The following is a 21,932-nucleotide window of genomic DNA, read 5'->3' as shown; positions in this document are numbered from 1 at the left end:
AACTATATTAATAAATGTTGGTATTATTATTTATTCAATTTATATACCAACCTTCATCCAGAGTTCTCAGGGCTGTGTACAACATTAAGAACATAATTAAGAACATTAAATAATCATAACAACAGTCCCACCCACATGGCTGAATGTTTTTGCCTGGTGTCTAAAGACATGTAACGAGAGTGCCAGGCAAGCTTCTCTGGAAAGAGCATTCCACAGGCAGGAAACCACCACGGAAAAAGCCTGTTCTTGTGTTGTCACCCTCCCAACCTCTTGGGGAGTGGGGAGATAGAGGAGGAGGGCAAGCACAGGGTCTGGGCCAGTTTGTATGGGGAGAAGCGGTCCTTAATATATTGAGATCCTGAGTCATGTAAGGAGCTGATTCATTGGTTTGGAGAACACCCTTTTATATGGGATTACTTTTTATATGGGTTTACTTAAAGGTTGGTTTTTTTAAGTTACAATAGTTTTTCAGGTCTATATTTCTGTGGATGATCAACCAATGTGAAGCACCATTAATAATAAATTATGCTTTCAGTGACTGATGATAAATGAAGCATGCTGTAATATGTGACTTAATAGTGCTGATGGCATTACAAGGTACCCAACTAAAAGGATAGAAATGTGTATCTCATTTTGTCTAAATAAGAATTCTGTAAACAATACACAACATCACTGGCCCATTTCATCTGAAACATCCATAAGATGGGTTTGTATTCAGAAAATAAAGGGTACATTCATACTGACCCTTTGCCACTGATCCTTTGCCTACATACATGCTATACCTTTAAAGCACATTCATAGCACATTTCTCCTCTCCCCCAAGAAGCCTGGGAACTGTAGTTTACTTCTAACAGAGCTACAATTCCCAGCATCTTTAACAAGTTTCTAGGAAACTGTCATGTGTGTGCGTGCTTTGAATGTGCTTTAAAAGTGTGATGTGTGTACTGAATTATTGTTTGAACTAATACTAAATGCGCTCTCAATGCTATAGGTTTACCCTTGACCAGGGGTAATTGAGAGTTCACTTTCTGCTGTAAGATCCAGCAGTTTGTTTACTGCTATGTCCCTTAGGCTGGCTGGAAAATCATTGTGAATGGCTTGGAAGTAGAATGTCACTACTTCTGCCCCCTTGTCAGAAGTAGCTGGGTAGTGTGTCCTTATCAAAAATGGTGTCAGCCACACTGCTTTAATCTAAGCAAGCGAATATGGAACAGTGAACAAGCACTTTCATTTTTTGCTGGGAGACAAATCAAGGAAGACCAGATTTGTTTACTGTAGAAGTGGCAGTGAGGAAAGTGGAGATGTGAAGCATTTCACTGCTGAACTTGGGCATAAGCTACTGACATTTGAAAACATAGGCATGAAAGCACCTTTGCAGATGGGCACCTGAGATGGGGAAGGGGAAGGATGCTGATATGTGAAGTTTATAAACAAAATACTTGAATGTTCTCTTAACAGCCACCACCTTTTCGCGGATGCAATGAAATGGGCTTCAGAGGAGAGCAGTATAATACTTGCAGAAAACAGTCAGTATGCATCTCTCACATTTCCTTGTCTAGAAGTGATGCTGACCCTAGCTGCTGGATGAGGCAAGACGCCTCTTGCTTATTTCCATTTCAGAGTTGGCCTGCTTTGCGAGGAGTGTAATCAGTTCATCACCGCAGCCATGCACTGCAGCTCTGCTGCAGCAGCAGCAGCATCTCCTCTTGAGGCTTCTCCCCTTTGTCTGCCCAGCTGTTTGTGACACTGGGCAGCTCCCAACAGGCTCAGAGAGGCACTGTTAGAGGTTACAGAGGTACAGCAAGATTAGGAGGTTGCTTTGAGCTCCCTTGTGTGTGGTCTTCAGGCCTGCAATATAAACTATCTCATGCACTCACATTTCACACAGCGAGGACTGGGTGGAGCAAACAGCAAGAGAGCTAGGCATAGTGAGGTATCTCTCTCTCTCATGTACACGCCCAGTACTTCAGTGCTTAAAATTTACAGGAAACTAAATCTGATTCAGGAGTCACACTTTGATCATCACCATTCTTCACTTCTCTTGGTATCTTTTTAAAACGGCAGGTGCTGATCTAACAATTAAATAGATGTTCACTCTTCTGTATGAACCAACAGAATGTCAGTGTGTACAGTGGTGCCCCGCAAGACAAATGCCTCGCAAGACGAAAAACTCACTAGACGAAAGGGTTTTTCGGTTTTGCGTTGCTTCGCTAGACGAATTTCCCTATGGGCTTGCTTCACAAGACGAAAATGTCTTGCGCTTTTTTCTTAAAGCCGCTTGAAGAGGCGCAGTTGCGACGGACCATGCTTCGCAAGACGAAAAACATCGCAAGACAAAAAGACTCGCGGAACGAATTATTTTCATCTTGCGAGGCACCACTGTAGATGTACACACACTTTAGTAAACTTTACTGTATGATCTTGTAACTTACAGCAAATTATTTAGTGCTGGGTAGGTAGATTGCTTTGGTCTTGGGTGGCTCAACAGGTTTAAGAAACAGATTGGAAATAATGGAGGAAACATGTTACTTCCATATATATATATACTGATAGTTTATTTTCTTTCTAAAAATGAAGTAGTAAGCGATGGATTGGAAGTCCACCTGACTCTAGCAATACAGACTTACAGAAATCTTCCAAAAATGTGATAGCATGATATGGTATCTCATGGGCAAAGCCGTCACTGCCCTATTCAAACCAAAAGCACCAAAAAGAAACCGAATGGAAAAGACAAAAGACAAGAAGGGCAGCAAAGTATACCTTAATCACATGTAATCAATAAGGCACTTGACAGCTTTATTTATCCTTTGTTCCTTAAGAGCAGAAATCCAGTGTCAGATAACACAGGTCACACTGCAAAAAAACATCTAAAGCAACATTGCACTAGATGAAAGGTACGTCTCTTCTACTTTCTGGCCTCCACAACCAGAATAACCAAAATAACTCTAGTCTATGCTTAGATAAAGTTAATGTTCTAATTCTAATTAGTGTGACAGAATGCATAGTCATTGGTTAGTAAAAACAAGCTTTTAGGTTCCTTGGGGCTTTACTGTATTTATTTTAAACATCTACATACATGCATCATTTTTTTGTTTCCCACCTTTCCATAGTTAAAACCAGGCATCCCCAACCTGCAGCCCTCCAGATTTTTTGGGCCTACAACTCCCATGATCCCTAGCTAACAGGACCAGCGGTCAGGAATGCTGGGAATTGTATTCCCAAAACACCTGGAGGTCCGAGTTTGCCTATGCCTGATTAAAACCATGCTTAAGGGAGCTTACAATATGAAGTTACATTATGTTGCACATCACCCAAATTTCTGAACAGTTCAAGACTTGAGGGGTTCCAGGGGCTTCATGTTGCAGGGTTCAGAATGCCACCTCTTTTCCCTCTGATTACTCATCCTCACCCCAACACTAGTCCCCCGGCTCTGAGCCTTCTTCCCCTGGGGGTTCCCCAGCTGGTGCTTGCCACCTCTGCATCCAGCCAGTCTATGACAGATGGGGTGGGTGGTATGAGGCCAGGGAGCTCTGGGTTGGGGACTGGGGCCCCTGCCCACCCTTGTTCTGGTGAGCTCTAGGATGCTTCTGCTATCACTCTGCATTTCCTTATGTGCCACTATTGCTCAAGCTTGTATTGAACATGCAAGGTGTGTGGGAATCTGCTTTAAGTTTATCTACCTTCTGAGCTGTCTTAAGAATACCAGCATAACACCAGCGATCATACTGTATCTATCTACACCATTGATTAGACTGTATTTCTTTATTAATAACATAGACAAAATATAATAACTTATTCTGTGTTTACTCTTATATGTAGAATACCTCCCTTAACAATGCTCTGCACGTGTGTGTGTGTGCGCGTGCACACACACAGACACACACGACATGGTAATATAAGTTGGATCTAGACTAAGTTAGTTGACCTTAGATCCTACTAAAACCAATGAGACAAATTTATCACAACTTCCTTAAGTCCTATTGATTTCATCTTACTTACTGAGCAATCCTAGCCATGTCTTCTCAGAGAAAACTCCTATTGAATTCTATCAGACTTACTCCCAGGTAAGAGGCATTAGGACTGCAGCCTTAATCAGCATCCAACCCATTGCCATGATCACATAGTCAATATGTACAAATATTTCCATAAGGATTGGTTATGTTTGCCAGCTTATGAACTGGTTCCTAAGGGACCATTTCACCTGCAACAATTGGCAGCCCCATTGTCTGGGATGTCAGCATCATCCTTTCTAGAATTCTTAAGAGTAGTGACACCCAAGCCTCTGAAGAAGTGTGCATGCACACGAAAGCTCATACGTACCAATAACAAACTTAGTTGGTCTATAAGGTGCTACTGGAAGGATTTTTTTTTATTTTGCTTCGACCCAAGCCTTAAGTTCTCTTCCATACCACACTAACATGGGTCTTTGTAAGTTAAACAGAAAAGAAAAACAATAGCAAATTGTATTTGCAAGATAATTTTTATTTACTGTGTTAAATTTATTTACAGAATTCAACTTCTACTCCTTCTGTTCTTCATCACACTGAATACACATTGAAAAAAGTTCCATTGCCTCTTTTTAATCAAACATTCCACACATTGCATTATTCTTTTATCAGAGTTTCTCCATTTTAACAGCACAATTTGAAGGCCATGGCAAATATGAGATTGCACAGAGATTTGAGCAGCATTTTCTACATGAAATCTACCACGAAATTGAATGCAGGCCCAAAAGCATAGCTCAGATATTCCATAGTTTCTTGGTCAGCTATGGCTATTATGGTTAGTCTGCCCTGGGACATGTAATATGCTACTTGAACTGAAGTTATCCAGTTGGCACATTGGTGCCTATTGTGTTGAATGGTCAAAGCTACAGAGCAGAGAAAGGAGAACTCCACCCTGGTCCCTTTCTCCTATTCAATAATCTATTGGCCTGGCTAAAAATACTGGAATAGGCCTTGGACTTTATGGATAATAGTTGGATTATGACCCCAATTGGGTGCCTCCCTAGAAGACCCCCAGAGCTTCTGTTAAAGTTCCTACCTCCCATTCTATGTCATGAACCACAGGGTACCTGGCAGCAAGTCCCACTGGAATCTCATGATCACATAGCAGATGCTACCACACAGTCTGGCAGGCTAACAGGTCCAAAATCTAAAGTCCAGTGAGGCCAGGTTCCTACCTCTGGAGCTGATCCAAAAAGTCAGTCCTGCACACACACAGTCCCCAAGAGCACCCTGGAATATTTAAGGCATGGGCCAACCAACATGGGCAGTTGAGCAAACACAGCACCTCAGTTCTGCTGATGCTGGGCTTGATGAGGCATATTACCATCACCTGTTCTGAGCCTGCTCCAGCTGAGGAATCATACCTCTCCTCCCCGAGCTAACGAGCCCCACCTGGCCAGCTAGTGGGCTGGCCTGTAGTCCCTTGCCAGCCTCAGCCTCCTAGAATGTCCCTCCTGCTGCTTCCTACACCTCAGAGCTTGCTGTGTTTATGGAGACAGGGGCCCCTCTGGATCTGGCAATGGGTCCTGCTTCTTTAGTTCCTGTGCACTGACTTGCCCCATCCCCACATCCTCCTCCATCAAGTTGTGAGTACTTCCTACACCAATCTCTCCTTCCCCACCCCCAGCTTGCCTCAGTGTATCCCAGTCCTGGCTACACCCCTCACTGGGATCCTCTTCTGCCTCCCTATCGTCCTGCCAGTTCATGACATTCTACTTAATTTTGTCCTATATCCAGACTGACTTTCCTATGCTAGGTTTATATGCCCTTTCTTTCTCAGTTCTGCTTTGTCTCTCTTGTGAGTTCTGCTCCAGAGGTCCACCTCAACACGACATCCAATCTTGCTGGAGTCTCATATTTCATCCCTCTGTGTGCTCTGCTGCATATGGCCTAGTATTTTTTCCCTTCAAAAGTGTAAGTAGTATAGCCAAATATCTCACTCCATTGGCCAAAAAAGAGACTCATCTTGTGGGCTATTTATCTATATATGCTCATAGTTGTTTCTAGGAGATGCCATTTTAATTTCCCATAAAGCTTGCTATCAGCTATAGACTGATAACTGCATTTCTGTAAGTGCTTCTCAGAAGGCACTCTGTTGAAGGTTCCCTCAAGCCTGTAGCTGGCCCAATATCTTCCTCAGCCCCATAGTACATGTTTGTAAAATTCCATTATGTACATCAGTGGAGGAGAGAATATTCACTAAAGGCACCCTTTCCTCCATTATCATCACCTGGACTAATGGCAATGCAGGAGTGTAAGACCATTGTTCTGGAGGCAAACTGATAAACTGAAGAGGCCCCACTACAGTGTGTGAGCATGTGGGTGGGGAGTAGGAGAGGTCAGGTTTCATGTGTCCTTGCTATTAAAAGGCACACAAATTGACTTCTGGGCTATGCATCTAGCTTGAGGGAAGGGTGAACAAAGCGGGTGTCATTTTTCCAACAATGCAATGTGTCCAGGTAGTCAAATGATAGCATGTGTTTGGGATCCAAGGTTTTTGACAGAGCATGGAATTGAGAGTCAGTGCCTCCTCTGCACATGCTAAAAGTCTCATGTGATTGAACTAAAATGTGGGTGGGTTCAGGCACGACTCAAGACCAAGATTTAGCTCAAAAATGATTTATTGGAATATTAGGAACAAGAATGGCAAACTGGGGAACTCAGCCCAGTATATATATACACCTTAAGCCGGCCCAGGGCAATATGCCTGCCTGCCTGTGATAGGTCACTTTATGCCATGACTAGCGAATCATAACACTGGCCCTATTGCAGCAGGGAATGGCTACCTGCCAGCTACCAGCAAATGTCATTAGAGGTTTGAGAATCCTCTCTGTCTTTTGTTATGCAGATAAAGCTCCTGAGCTCCAGGAGGCATCAAGGCCTAGGCCTGCAGTGTCATGCATACAGCCTGGCTTCGGCCTACAATGCCCGCATACATAACAGGAACATTCCAGTATGACACTTTGATTTATGGTATATGTGTCCATTGTGCTCAGTTGTTGGCTACTCAAATGAGTAAAGGGTAAAACAACAGGGTCTGCGGAGGGGAGAATGGCTAAGAGGAGCTGTAAGTTTTCCAGTCGTTCTAATACGACAGAAATAAGAGAGAGCAAATGCTAAGGCACAATGGAAAGGAGTTCCTCTCAGAACTGGGTAGAATGTGTGGCAGAAATTTTGTTTGTATGGGCTCAAAAGGCATTTCCTTTTCCTACAGCAATGTCCTGTCTGAAGAAGGAAGCACTGAGGGAAACACCTCCTTCCATTTTGCTGTTACTCTGTTTCTTGTTTCCTATGAGGCAGAGGCCTGAGGCTGGCAGTTCATTTTGTGTGTCACAAAAGGGCAAAAAAAGATCACTTGTTGTGTTTATTATTGTACTGTTACTGCCAAACAGCAGAGAGGAAGTTGTGAAATTTTCTGGCTCAGTTGCTAAAGCAACTTTACTAGCCTGATACTATGTAACTTGACTGGGTGGGGGAGGGGAAGCATGTTTCTGTTCTGCCTCAGACCCTCAAATGCATTGGGTCAGCCTTGCTTGTTCTGTTCCCCTCCCCTCCCCACCACCACAGGAGCCAATCCCTAAGGGCTGAGGTCCCTTGCGACAACCCTGCCAGTTGATGGGCACTGCCATTCAAATTGTGTGTATGTGTGTGCTGCATCTTGTTATCAATTATGTGGGGCCACCCCCTCCCCAATATTTTATTCAAGTTAGCACCTCTTCCCCACCCAACTAGGTTCTCTCAGTTAACAGCAGTGTTGAGCTCTAGCTAAATAAGGCATTATCATTATATGATTGTAATGGAGAGACCATGTGATTCAAAGTGACTCATTTCTCTCTCTGGTTTTTCAGTCAGATATGCTTTGTTGTTTAGTCGTTTAGTTGTGTCCGACTCTTCGTGACTCCATGTGACTTTCACCCTCAATAAAAGGTTCTTTAATTCCTCCTCACTTTCTGCCATCAAGGTTGTGTCATCTGCATATCTGAGGTTGTTGATATTTCTTCCAGCAATCTTAATTCTGGCTTGGGATTCATCCAGCCCAGCCTTTCGCATGATGAATTCTGCATATAAGTTAAATAAGCAGGGAGACAGAATATAGCCTTGCTGTACTCCTTTCCCAATTTTGAACCAATCAGTTGTTCCATATCCAGTTCTAACTGTAGCTTCTTGTCCCACATAGAGATTTCTCAGGAGACAGATGAGGTGATCAGGCACTCCCATTTCTTTAAGAACTTGCCATAGTTCTCTGTGGTCGACACAGTCAAAGGCTTTTGCATAGTCAATGAAGCAGAAGTAGATGTCTTTCTGGAACTCTCTAGCTTTCTCCATAATCCAGCGCATGTTTGCAATTTGGTCTCTGGTTCCTCTGCCTCTTCTAAATCCAGCTTGCACTTCTGGGAGTTCTCGGTCCACAGATATGCTACTTAGGCACAAAGGGAAGTGGCAAGAGGTGACAGGAATCAAATATCCCAGAAGGAAATTCAGTGACTGAGCCTCACTTCTGTTTGGCTCTGACTGCTAAAAGCATATTTTTACTGAGATTCATAACCCAGCTTATACACCAGAGGTGGGGAGCCTGAGGCCCTCAGGATGTTGCAGAACTACAACTCTCATATATCCCTGACCACCGGCCATGCTGGCTGGGGCTGATGGAAGTCCAGCAACATATGGAGAGTCACAAGTTTGCTTATATCTGCTTTACACAATAGAGTTGGTAAACAGATGCACAGAGGGGGAGGGGGAAGAGTAGCAGCAGTGGGGGTGGGTGGGGTGGGGGAGGGCAGGGGAGAGGGAGAGGGGAAAATGTCACAAAATCCAGGAAAAGGGGGGAGGTTAAACTTCCAAGTGCTCAGAAATGAGTGTATTGACTCAAATATATTTCAAATAACTCCTTCAGGAGTGTTTTGAATACAGTGGTACCTCGGGTTACATACGCTTCAGGTTACATATGCTTCAGGTTACAGACTCTGCTAACCCAGAAATAGTGCTTCAGATTAAGAACTTTGCTTCAGGATAAGAACAGAAATCGTGCTCCGCCAGCGCGGCAGCAGCAGGAGGCCCCATTAGCTAAAGTGGTTCTTCAGGTTAAGAACAGTTTCTGGTTAAGAACGGACCTCCGGAACGAATTAAGTACTTAACCTGAGGTACCACTGTATTTCCTTCTTAGGCCATATTCAGTCTTTCTTGTCCTTATGCAGTAAGGGTGAAAGTGGAGGTGTGCTTACCCCCTCTGTCATGTCTCCTCCTTTGCATTCTGGCTGCCTGTTCCCACAAAGCTCTATATGTTGGACAAGGAGGTCTACAGTGTGCAGTCTGCTGTTGGTTTCTTTTGCGATTTAAAACCCCATATGATTAGTATAGCAATTTCCTCACTGCAGACCTTCGTCCTCCAGAGAAAGGGCAAAGGCAGCTAGAAACACACCCACACACCCTTTCCCCTTGCACAGTTCTGATTGTGTGATGTTTCTAGTTCCTTCATCTTTGGCCTCAAAGCCTGAGACTTGGCTGTGCATGACATGCTTCATGTAGTCCCGCCCACCCCTGTTGTTGTTGTTGTTGTTGACAAATAGCTGGCAGCTGTGGGTGTCGGGTTCAAGCTAGATTGGGACTGTAGCCTGTTTGTGGGCTAACCTGTTGATCCCATCACAGTCCCAATCAGATCCAGGGTCCTTCACACCTGCAATTCAGGATGGGAGGAAAGTGTCCACTGGTGCCAAATGGAGATTTCGTCTTGCTAGAAATCACAGGCTGTGTGTGTGTGTGTGTGTGTGTGTGTGTGTGTGTGTGTTATTGTGTGTTTCTGATCAGGAGCATAGCAGGCACGAAGGTTTGAAGCCTCCATGGGGTTAATTCAACTCATATCTCTGCAACCCAGTTTTTTATTTTCCTAAATCAACTACATGACAAGCAGTACATCTAGACCACAGAGTGCCGCACAGAAGATATTGCAATACATTGGTTTCAATAAACAGATTTCTGTGCACCAATAAACATATTTTTTGTGTGTCTAGAGAGCTCTTCTACCTCCCCCCCCCCCCATATGAGAAGCCTGCCACAAAGATCTGGAGTTTTTCAAAACAGATCTTTTAAGCCCTTCTTCTGACATTCCTTTATCAACCGGCACTGTGGGAATAATGTGTGTGCAGAATTTGCCCCGGTGTGGAGAATGGATTTCACTGAGCCTGTTTGCTCTTTTCCCATGCACAAAGATTTCTTTCTCTCTCTTTTTTTAGAGGCAGACCTAATGAGCAGGGTGAGCCTAACCTCCAGGTGATGACATGCTTGTTTTGCTACTCCTGCTGAGACACAAATAGCCTGCTGATGAGATGGAGACTGCAGGAATGATTAAGAACAGTTCAGATGCAGAAATGCAACTGCACAGCGAAAGCTCAGGGGCAGCCGGCGATGAGACGCTGTATTGTGCTCTCCTATTAGAAGGAATGTGGTAGTGATGTATAAGGTATGAACGATGTGGCCTGCAGAGTACCAGAAGCACTGCCTTTGCTGCTGTTGCTTCTGCTGCTGAGAAGGAGATGCTCTCACTGAACTGAAACTGCTGAGGATTTTCTCACTAGGATACCCGTTTCTGAGTGCTTCTGCTTTCAGGATCTACGGATTCTACTGCATGCAGACTGACTGATATATATACATACACACAGGGGTTATCTCCCAGAAGAAAATAAAGAACTGTCCATATTGTTTTAGGAACAGAAGACCAGGGGGAGCATTTCCCCCCTGCAACAAGAGGATGTGTAGGGGGGCAGATGAGGAAGCAACCCTGTCTGAAGGTAGGAGAGAAGTTATATTCCTCTGATTGCTTTGAAGATGAAATAAGTAAAGGGCTGAGGGGGAAAGATGATTTTTGTCGAGTTTGTGGTTTTGATTAAATGTCATGTTGCTGTTTGGCATCCTTGGCTCATGTACCTGTACAACCCTCTTTTTAAATTAGCCTCTTCTGCCTTTTCTTGATACAATCCCTTTAGGATGGTTATGATTAGCAATTTGGAAATGATCGGGGCTCATCTACGCTGCTGGTGATGGGATGAAAAAATGCAGAAATGCCTCAAAGAGGCTTTGCAATATGTACCAGGCATGCAGTATCCTGCGGGGTACAAGTGGCATTGAGAATTGGTCGAGGATTCCTATTAACTTTTCTCCTTTTTTTGCAGAGGTGGGGCTGGAAGGGTGTTGTGGGATTGCATAGATAGCCCTTGATTTCAGTTGAAGTTCATGTTTTTTGCCTTTTCACTCTCAAGACTGTCCAAAACCTGCCGTTGTCAGCCTAGCTGTATGTGACTGGAGTAAGTTCTACGCAAAGGCAGAGATTCCAGGGAAGGGACTGGAGTCTGACAGCATGGCATTTATCCTTTGCCTTTGCCACAAGGGCTAAATCACAGGGAAAGGTACATTTTATTATGCAAATGTGGAGATGTGAATCCAGAGTGTGTCTGGTGGGATCTTTCCCCCATACAAGCTTGGGATCCTTTAACTCCTGCATGTCTGACCCAAAGCAACTTACTTAACATTCTGGTCACCTTTCTGAAAATGGTACAGAAAATGCATGGAGTTATTGACTTCCTGATTTTACACTGTTAGGTCCCCCTTCCCCTGTCAAGCTTCTCTCTCTCTCTCTCTCTCTCTCTCTCTCTCTCTCTCGTGTGTGTGTGTGTGTGTGTGTGTGTTACTAGACATCTCTGATTGGTTTTAACATTTGTACCTGAATAAATATTTTCCTGCCCTTCACACTGCTTCTCGATGTCTCTCCAAAATGCAGATGATTAATCAATTAGGCTAGTGGCCAATTAGGCATAACCTTGTAAGAAAATAATTAGGTATGGGCGTGTGGGGATTTGACTGGCAATGTACTACGGTATACACCCAGATATTAAAGCTCTGCCTTAGTACATATATTCTGTTCAGTGGCTTTTCTAACAAGCATCAAAGTGCATCAACTATAGATATACCCCAAGGGTTTCACATCTTCAATAGCAGCAGTAAAACATATTTTACCAGTACTTTCTGAAGCAAAAAATAGGGAAAGAGGCCAAAGGGACTATTGGTCACCAAGTATCTTACTCGTTTATATATTCTGTTTGTAATTTTGTGTGTGTGGTTGCTTTATGGGTGCATGTATGCTTGTGTGTGTGTTTAAAATCCTGCAGCACCAAAGGAGATGAGGCTAAAGTGTTACATCTGATGAGAACCATTATTTTTACCAATATTGTTAAATAAATGCATTATTAAAAGAGGACACATAGAATGGTGGTTCCTAAGTTGTGTTCAGAGAGGAATTCCTCTTTATTGCTACAGAGGTTCTGGCACTGCAGCATTACAATACAGCCATATTAAAAAGGTCCTTGGAGCAAATAGCCCCCTCATGCCTCATCTTCAGTAGACTTAAGTAATTCTCTAGAAAATAATAGCAATGGATTTAAACAATCTAGGCTAAATTGATGGTTTCTGTTTCTTTAAAGTTTCTTACATTTACCAGGGGCAAACGTAAATGTAACCTATCTAGCATACTTCAAATACCTATACATAATTTTGGCAACAGGTCATCTGGTTTTTCAAATGAATCCTAAGGATAGCATCCTCCTTGATTTGTGTATATTTATTTGAGTGGAGGTCTCGTTTCTGTAGTCCTTTGATGAGGAGAGTGGGTGCATGCTGAACATTACTCTTAGCTGAACAGTTTGCTACCATATCTCCCCCGAATATATGAAAAAGGACTAAATAACAATAAGTACAAAGGGAAAGTCGGGATGAAAGGAAGAAGATATTCCTGAAGGATTACTGAGCTGGCAATTTCTAAGATATTAAGGCTTGTTCTGAAATATCCTCTTATTTTTAAATTGTACATGATTGCATTGAGACATCAAATTCAATTCAGTCAGTGAAGAGGCAGCAATATATATGACAGTTGTCTGACACCAAATCCACAATTTCATTCTTGAGAGGCAAAGGAACAGATTCCAAATGCAAAGCTCTTCTCTATTCACATGTCAACCCCTTAACCCTTTGATGGTTTGATGCTTAAGGCTAGTCTTTGAGCTCCAGACCTTTAACTATATACACCAGGCGATTCCTATTGATGACTAGCACAGATGAAGTGACTTGTTTTGCAGTTCTGAATTCTAGTCTTCAGTCTTTGAAAAAAAAGAAAATACTGTTACAGTGTTTTTCAAATGCATTATTCAAAAACAGATGCATGTCATGATTTCAGAAGGTTGGGGACGATATCCATCTTGCAGATACCAGGAAGCAGGGCTAATTCTGCATTACACTTGACATGGAAATTTTGGGCACAGTGTTGATTGCAAAGATAAGTCCACACCAACCCTTTGGATATACCTTTTGCAAAGAATTAATATCACTGGAAAAGGTGATCTAAGACCTGTCAAAGTTCAGTTGTGTGAAACATGCCTTGGGTACAGAAGGTCCCAAGTTGAAGTATCTCTGCTTAAAAAATGTCAGACAATGATGGGAAAGATGACCTGTGCTGGACACTGTGGAGAGCGTCTGCCAAGCAGAGTTCAAAATTCTGGACAGAAAGGAACGGGCAAGCGAATGAGCCAATGTAACACTACCTTTGACCTGGTAGTCAGGCAGAGTTATATTGGCATTATTAGGACAATTTTGAATTGTGTGTGGGTTTTTGTGTCTGGGGATCTATAGTAATGTTTGATTTTACATTTTCATTTTCATTATTATTATTATTAATTTGTTTATACCCTGCCCATCTGGCTGGGTTTTCCCAGCCACGCTGGGTGGCTTCCAACAAAGTATTAAAACACAGTGGTCTGTTAAACATTAAAAGGTTTCCTAAACAGGGCTGCCTTTAGATGTCTTCTAAAAGTCTGGAAGTTGTTCTTCTCTTTGAGATCTGGTGGGAGGGTGTTCCACAGGGCGGGTGCCACTATCAAGAAGGCCCTCTGCCTGGTTCCCTGTAACTTGGCTTCTCGCAGTGAGGGAACTGCCAGAAATCCTTTGCCACAAAATTCAAAGGATGCTGGATCACAGTGTCCGGGCAGAATGCTGGGGAGTGGAGACGCTCCTTCAGGTATACTGGACCGAGGCCATTTAGGGCTTTAAAGGTCAGCACCAACACTTTGAATTGTGCTTGGAAACGTACTGGGAGCCAATGTAGATCTTTCAAGACCGGTGTTATGTGGTCTCGGCGGCCACTCCCAATCACCATTCTAGCTGCTAGGTATAGCTGGCTAAAAAGTACTGTTTCTAAGCTTGCCCATAGTTTCAAATCTAGGTTTAGCACTAACTACGATACTAAAAAGGTTTGCTTGGCAGATTGGTTTACTGTGCATGGACAAATTGCATCTGCTTTGTTCCTCTTGGCTCTGAAATATTTTTTAAAAATCAATAACTAAAAAAAATACTGTATTGAAGGGGCAGTGTAACCAGATAGGAGGAAGTTTCTTGTGTTGCTAACTCTTGTGGAGCAGACATCCCCTCCCCTGCCAATTTGAAGAAGGCCACCAATCAAGCTCCAGAGTTTTGACCACATACAACATGAATTCCTGCTTGACAGCTAAGGCAGGCCATGTGTCTTGTTTACCATAGTTTTCAAATGATGAAGAATACTGAAAGTGTCAGCCAGGCTTTCTGTAGGTCCCACCCATGTACAAAGTACACATAATGGCTACCATTCATGCTCAAAATGTGCAGCAGGAACCATTTTGGATATTGCATTTTGCCATTGAAGAGGCTCAGAAAATAGACTGAGAAAAAGGGAGGATTAAGTGGTGCGGTTGATATGTGGAATGGTACCAAAACATCTCCTTGTACCAAGGACAACCGGGCCACTTAGATAACATCTGAAGTGGGCGTCAGGGTGGGAGATGCACAGTGCTAACTGGATAGAACAGAATTTGAGAGGAAATGTAGGAAAGGATATAGGAATAAAAGACACAGCCTTCTACTGAGACCATTGGTCCATCTAGGTGATCTAAAGTATATGTCCATGTAACTTCACTGATACAGGATATATTTTGAGGAGCCAACTAGCCATGACGCTTTGGCCTTTGCATGCTTAGCTTTGTTTATGAATTAGTAGCTGCAGAAGCACCTGGTCCAGATGAAGACCACAATAGGGGGAGTGAGGAAAGAAAAGAGATTTAACTCTTTGCCTCTGCTATGATTCTGATCCAGATTCTATACATACAAACCCAATTGGTCACAGGAGAAGTTGCACTTGCACTAAGGGGAGGTTTTGTCCTGGATTAGCAGCCCCCAATAGCAAGGGATTAACTCTTCTTCCCCATGCTGTGCTCTAAATCTGGGTCATCCCCCCAAATCCTGCAGTAGCAATTTTGTAAACAAAAAACCAACACCAGCCAACCTAAACAACTCATTGAGTGTGGCCCTGAATCATTCCACTGTGGAATGGGACAAAGTACCCAATTTAGACATGGGACATGTGTGGTGCAAACTGTCTACTTTTGTGTTGCAGATGTGATTAGACAGGCTTGGTGTCCTCCTTTTAAAGTTGAATAATGGTTTCTAAGCTGTTTAAAAGGCAAGGATTCTTTTGATACCTTATGGGGCAATCATATAAGTACTTTTGTTTGTAAGGGACAGGCTGTGGGAATTGTGAATATGGGGAATGCTTATCATAAGGAATGCTTATCCTAACAAATCTTCACCATGGTAGAATAGCTAAATCCAAAGTCGTATCACAAGAGCTAAATTCTTTTGTTATGAAAGAAAATGAAGTGAACGTAATTCAATTGTTGCCAAAAGGAATTGTGGGGAAAATAATGGAATAATCCAAGTTGGTGCCCTGGCTGGGTTAAATATTGATTAATATTTTTAGCTATGGGTTTTTTGGGTTGTTTTTTTTTTTTTACGTCTTCAAGGGAAAAAATTGTTGGAAGATTAGCATGGGGAACTAATAGTCAGAAATGGGTTTAGCATTTTCTGTGAGAGATTGAATTAAGGATTAAATGAGTGCTTTGCTTTCCTTCAGAGTAGATTACTTTGATCAGTGTGCATTTCAGCCTAAGGGTCTGTGGCTCTCTTGACACATACATGGCATGCTTCAGTGTGTGCTCAGGGCTTTCCACATCCTGCCCTACTTATCTGAAAGGAAATCCAACCACTCACATTGCTTTACATATTTTATATTTCATTTCCTTTTTGTTTCATGGCTATGTAGAAGACTGAGTTGTTATTTTTTTATTTGCTGTATTGGAGCATTTATGGCAGTGTATCTAAAGCCATAGCCATCTTTTGGGATGCACATTTTACAGCAATATATGCAGGACTTCTGCCCAAAATTTGCTGATGTGGTCCTGTGAGCAGCTCCTAAGGTTGGCTTTTGCTGCTGTGGAGTTGGAAATTCACACATGAGGCTTAGAGTGGCTTCAGCATCAATTGGGTTTGTACAGCAAATGTGAACTGTGCACTGGCCACATATTTATTTCTGTTGCCAATGCCACTCCTCCACTTTTTCTTCCACATGTACAACAACCAGACAATAACAAATGAAAGGAATAGGCAGCCTGCAGACTTTCACATGTTGGTGGACTCTAACTCCCATCAGCCCTAGCAAGCATAGCTGATGGCCAGGAAGGATGGGAGTCAAATAATTCGAGTGTCTATTCTGCATTGCTTTAATTTAATTCAAAATGTAATGGCTGGGGTTTTTGTGGGTGGTTTTTTTGCTGTTCATTATAGTATAGTACCTTGTGTAGAAGGAGATTAATAGATTATCAAAACAATGCCTGGAATGCCACAAGTTCCTCATTGCTGGCATGTGGAGTGAGAGGACATCAAATCAATATATGCCTCACGTGTGAAAGTTCCCATTTTATTTCTAACATGGCACCCAACGGAGGCTGGGGATGTGATTTCATGGTGGTGCTGCCTCACAACTTGAAACTGGCAACCCCCTCCCCAACTTGACTGCAAGTAACTTATGTATACTGACTGTGGTTACTGGGATAGTCCTAGTGTCCTTTGTGGCTACTAGCTAGACAGGAATCAGTTGTGGAGGATAGCCACATCTAGCAGTAGCATTATGTTTTGGGATGTAAGAAGGCATCATTTTCTGTTCCACCCTGTATTCTTCACAATGCAGTGCTGTTTCCATTACACTGCAGCTCAACTTCCACCAAAAACTATGTTATTTGTCCCTCTGTCCACTGTGACAAAATTACATAACTTATGTAGCTTTCATAACTTGCAAAAAATAGCCTAAATTATGTTGTGATTTTATTATTCCACCCAATTAATTTTGATGCAAAGGAAACACAATGGAAATTGGGTTGTTGTGGTGGAATGTAATCAATTACATATTGCAGGCTGAAAGAAACAACTACAGCAAATACTGATTGTATTCACTGGATTGATTGTTGTTTAGTCATTTAGTCGTGTCCGACTCTTCGTAACCCCATGGACCAGAGCACGCCAGGCACTCCTGTCTTTCACTGCCTCCCGCAGTTTGGTCAAACTCATGTTCGTAGCTTCGAGAACATTGTCCAACCATCTCCTCCTCTGTCATCCCCTTCTCCTTGTGCCCAACATCAGGGTCTTTTCCAGGGAGTCTTCTCTTCTCATGAGGTGGCCAAAGTATTGGAGCCTCAGCTTCAGGATCTGTCCTTCCAGTGAGCACCCAGGGCTTATTTCCTTAAGAATGGATAGGTTTGATCTTCTTGCAGTCCATGGGACTCTCAAGAGTCTCCTCCAGCACGATCATGGGTTAAATAAGTAAACATTGGCAATTTCCTTTCCCATTTTTGATTTTGTTAGAATTCTATAACATCCCTACCTTTGAATACCAGTCACTGGGGCACAACAATGGGAGAGGACTATTGCTCTCATATGCCATGTCTTTTAGTTTTTACACCAGAATAAGCTGCACTGATATACATATATAAACAGATAATTACTTTAACACTATGGCATAAAGGGGATTCTAGATGAGGTTTTTGCATGCACACAATTTATGGGCATGGGTAATATATAATTTCAAGTGTATAATAACAGTGGTTCTGGGTTAACTGTCGTTGATATTTGTGCATTGACTGACTTACATTTGTGTAATGCAGGGATATCTTGACAAGAAAAACTTGTTTCAAACTGAGAGAAGATGCTGTGTTTAAGAATGAGAGATGATCTGTGCATCATTTTACATGACACAAATCCTCCCCCTGCTGCTTGTTTGATGACCAGTGTTAACATTTTCCTTGTTGCCGGTAAAGAATTGCTTGATCTCAGTAAAGAGTTGTGCTTACCATGGGCTGTTTATCTATCTGCATATGTGATTTCATATCCTCATTAGAAAGCAGATTTTATGTGCAGCTTTAAAATAGTCAATGGGATTGAGGATCCATAAGAAAGCAGTTAAATCCAGAGTTTCCAAATAAGCCTCGTATGCAGAGAATAGTGAACACCCTAATCCTGACCACATTTCCTTGGAATTTTCTATTGATTTCAGTGGAACCAAGTAGCTACAGTATACTTCAGATAATAGATTGCACTCTAATAGGAAATCATGAGTGTATTTATTCAATTCCTTTTTTGGTCACTTAAGGGTATCTTGTTAGTAGCACAGGGTGAGGCAGTAAATAAATTAGGATCTACTAACAGATGTCCAGAATGTGGGTGAATATATTATTCCATTCTTTTTTCCAAATGTTAAAGCAAGTGATCTCAGAGTTTAGTTTGTGTGTCTTGTTCCACTGTATTTATCCTGAAAGCTAACCATATACCAGGCAACTTGGTTTGTAGTTTGACTTCAGTTGGATACAATAAAGCAATAATTTAGTACTAATGCATTTGTAGGCAGATGAAGCTTTAATGCTGTAGCAAGTGGAAATGTAAAATTTTCTTATATTCAGTTATTGCAATAACTTAAAAAAGGGCAAAAGGGAAAAAAAATCAAATGGACTAGGCGTGTAACTGCATTCATAATTGTTGGTAAAGGAGAAAATAAGCATGCCCTTAGAAATTTTACTTTGGAGCCCAACATTTTAGAGTTGCTGCAGACATCTGTTTGATATCAATAGCCATGCACATATATTTACTTTTGTGGTGTAATGATTAGACTAGGGCCTGGGAGACCAGGAATCTCATTGGGTGACATTGAGCCAGTCACTTGTTAACTCACCTCAGATCACACTCTGAGAATGAATGAGGACATCTATGTTCTCTTGCTTCCTGTCTGATACCCTCCTCACACAATTCAGCCAGTGATGTAGGTAGACCAGCACTCAGGTCTAAGGAAAGGGTGCCATGAGCTTCACCCTGCTGCTGCTATGGACCCTAGTGCTGTGGGATCTTATCCATGGGGCTCCTGCCTGCCAGCTTTGGGTTTAGTGCCCCTTGTCACCTGCATTTGGTTCAGAGTCTGGCTCCTTAGCCAGTGACTTTGCAGCCTCTGACTTAATGTCTTCGTCATTGCTGGTTGTGGGATCAGGACACATGGTGAGCAGTCAGTTCTGCCTCTGTTAATGACTGGAAAATTGCAAGGTGATTGTGATGGTTGAGTGAATAGAAAAAGATATGGAGGGAGAGAGGAAGTATAGAGAGAGTGATGAGGTGGCACCAAAGAAAATGGCAAAGAAACTGATGATGACTGGTGTCATTGGTTAGGAAATAGGGGCTATATTGTTCTGTTTCAAGCCTTCTCCACCTGTTTCCCAGCTGGTCAGCCAATCCTTCAAATGTCTAATTAAACCAATTAGTCTGGTACAACTGTTTAAATTTCCATGAGGATTCGGCCTTTTCCAGTGTTCTAGAACCAAATGCCATACATTGGAGACGTGTGTTCATTATTTTATTGGGCTGGCTTAGGGTTATGGTTGCCCTTTATGTACAGGCTTTAAAGCTTCAAATAGCCTTTGTTGGTTGATGAATAGAATGCAGTGAACTTGTTCTCATTTTGAAGGAGGTGAGTCTTCTGGCACCACTCCATGGCAGGAGAACATTTAGTAATGATGCAATTTTCTTGGTGCTATCTCTACTAGACACCCAAGGCAAAGCTAATCAGAACAAACAGAAAAGGGACAAGAGAAGGGAAAGTGAAAAGGTTAGGAACCTATTCAAGCTATTCTAGATACTTCATGCCAATCATTCTGATTCTTAAGTGGCGGTTGTGTCCTAATGCTTTTTAGTTTGTGCACTTGTATGCTTCACTTTGAGTAATACGTCTTTTCGAGGGAATACTTATTTGGGATATTCAGAATGCAAATTTACTGCCTCAGTGAGAGTGTTTGCAAGAGGATGGTGAAGTCAGCAAAAAACAGAGTGAATTTTGTTACAAATAAATATTTTTAAAGTGTTTTTTTGCCAGCTGCTGAAGCAGATTATGTTTAAGGAATGCTGAAAAAGCAGTGGAGAGTGGGAGAGAGCTGCATTTGGATTCTCACTGCTGAACAGTGTGAGGAAAGTGTGTGCATAGGGGAGACACAACCTCTGTTCACTTTGGAAATATAACATTTTATTGGTATTAACCAAAGAAAGATATTGTGACTAACCCTGGGTTGTTTTTTTTAAAAACCAAGGCACACAACAACTTGTTAATCTAATTATAGCTACTCAGCTTATCCTAATTTTAATTACAGAGGTTAGATCAGAAACTTAGGCTAAAGAGTTCATTAGCAGGCAAGGCTTTTAAAAGTACTGCATTTTTCTGCCTATAAGACGACCCCTATTTTGGGAGACTCAGATTTAAGAAGATGGGGGCAGATGGCCCCTGTGTATAAGACGCCCCCAAATTCTAGACATTATTTTTTAGGAAAAAAACCTAGTCTTATATACAGAAAAATACAGTATATTATACAGTGAAGGCTTCCAGAAGCCAACCATCAGCATCCTCGTTAAAGCACTGGTACACTCTTCCATTGGACAGGAGTGAGCCCTTCGCAGCAGTAGCCTATGAGTTTTGGTTTCTTCTTCAGTTTCATCAGAGCCAAGCAGTTGCTTATGAGGAACTCATAAGCAAAAGCCCTCTCCTGCTGTTGTGACCCAGAGGCTAACATTCTGACCCTGAGGGTAGTATATTGCTAGTAGCCACTGATAGCCTTATTCTCTATGAATTTGACTAATGCCCTCCCTGTTAAACCATCTAAATTGGTGGCCATAGTTTATGTGTGCTGTGTGAACTGCTATCTCCTTTTGCTATGCTTGGCTCAGTAATTTCTTTGCTGACTTGGCTTCCTTCCCACTTGCATGAAAACTGAATAGCTTGCTCCAGGCACAAGGGAAGCTCATTCTGCAGCAAGATGGAACTTCAAATGACCTTATTGTGTTGTGAGAACAGCAGAACAATCTCAGACACTCAACCTTTATTTATTAAAATGTTTTTATACCAACTTTTGGCCCTATGAAGACAATTTGTGAAAAGAAAAGGCAAAAAAGCAAGTTAAAGAGAAGCAGAATTACATCAAAATATTAACAACTCAGATGAGGAGAGTTAGAAGCTCCTCTGATGACTGAGGAACAATATATCGACAGATAGCATGTAGGAGTGACTGATGCCTGATAATTTATAACTTTTGGGAGTCCATGTTTTAAAGGCTGTTGGAATCAAAGCTGTATCAACAGGCATTTTGTTTGAAGTGAAATTGATGTTCGTGTGTGTGTGTGTGTGTGTGTGTGTGTGTGTAAATACAGTGGTACCTCAGGTTACATACGCTTCAGGTTACATATGCTTCAGGTTACAGACTCCGCTAACCCAGAAATAGTACCTCGGGTTAAGAACTTTGCTTCAGGATGAGAACAGAAATTGTGCTCCGGCAGCATGGCGGCAGCGGGAGGCCCCATTAGCTAAAGTGGTGCTTCAGGTTAAGAACAGTTTCAGGTTAAGAACGGACCTCCGGAACGAATTAAGTACTTAACCCAAGGTACCATTGTAAGACTCGTCTGTACCCCCCCCCCCCATTCTCACTCACAAGATAACTACTTCAA

At 42.3% G+C, this 21,932-nt stretch overlaps 1 protein-coding gene across 4 annotated transcripts in view; it reads left to right on the top strand.

Moving 5' to 3' along the window:
- DAB1 (DAB adaptor protein 1) overlaps positions 1-21,932 on the top strand; it is a 573,658-nt gene that overhangs the window by 10,151 nt on the left and 541,575 nt on the right. The window contains exon 6 of one of the 4 annotated variants that reach the window (XM_083510312.1): positions 10,238-10,792. The gene's annotated coding sequence lies outside the window, so the exon portion shown is untranslated. Of the gene's footprint in view, positions 1-10,237; positions 10,793-21,932 lie in introns of those variants that run through there. The other 3 variants (XM_083510306.1, XM_083510307.1, XM_083510308.1) reach the window with 3 other exon arrangements.

This window comes from Podarcis liolepis (assembly GCF_965112155.1).
Source record: "Podarcis liolepis genome assembly, chromosome: 6".
In the NCBI taxonomy this organism is placed as follows: Eukaryota; Metazoa; Chordata; class Lepidosauria; order Squamata; family Lacertidae; genus Podarcis; species Podarcis liolepis.
This window is presented reverse-complemented; position numbering and strand designations above follow the sequence as displayed.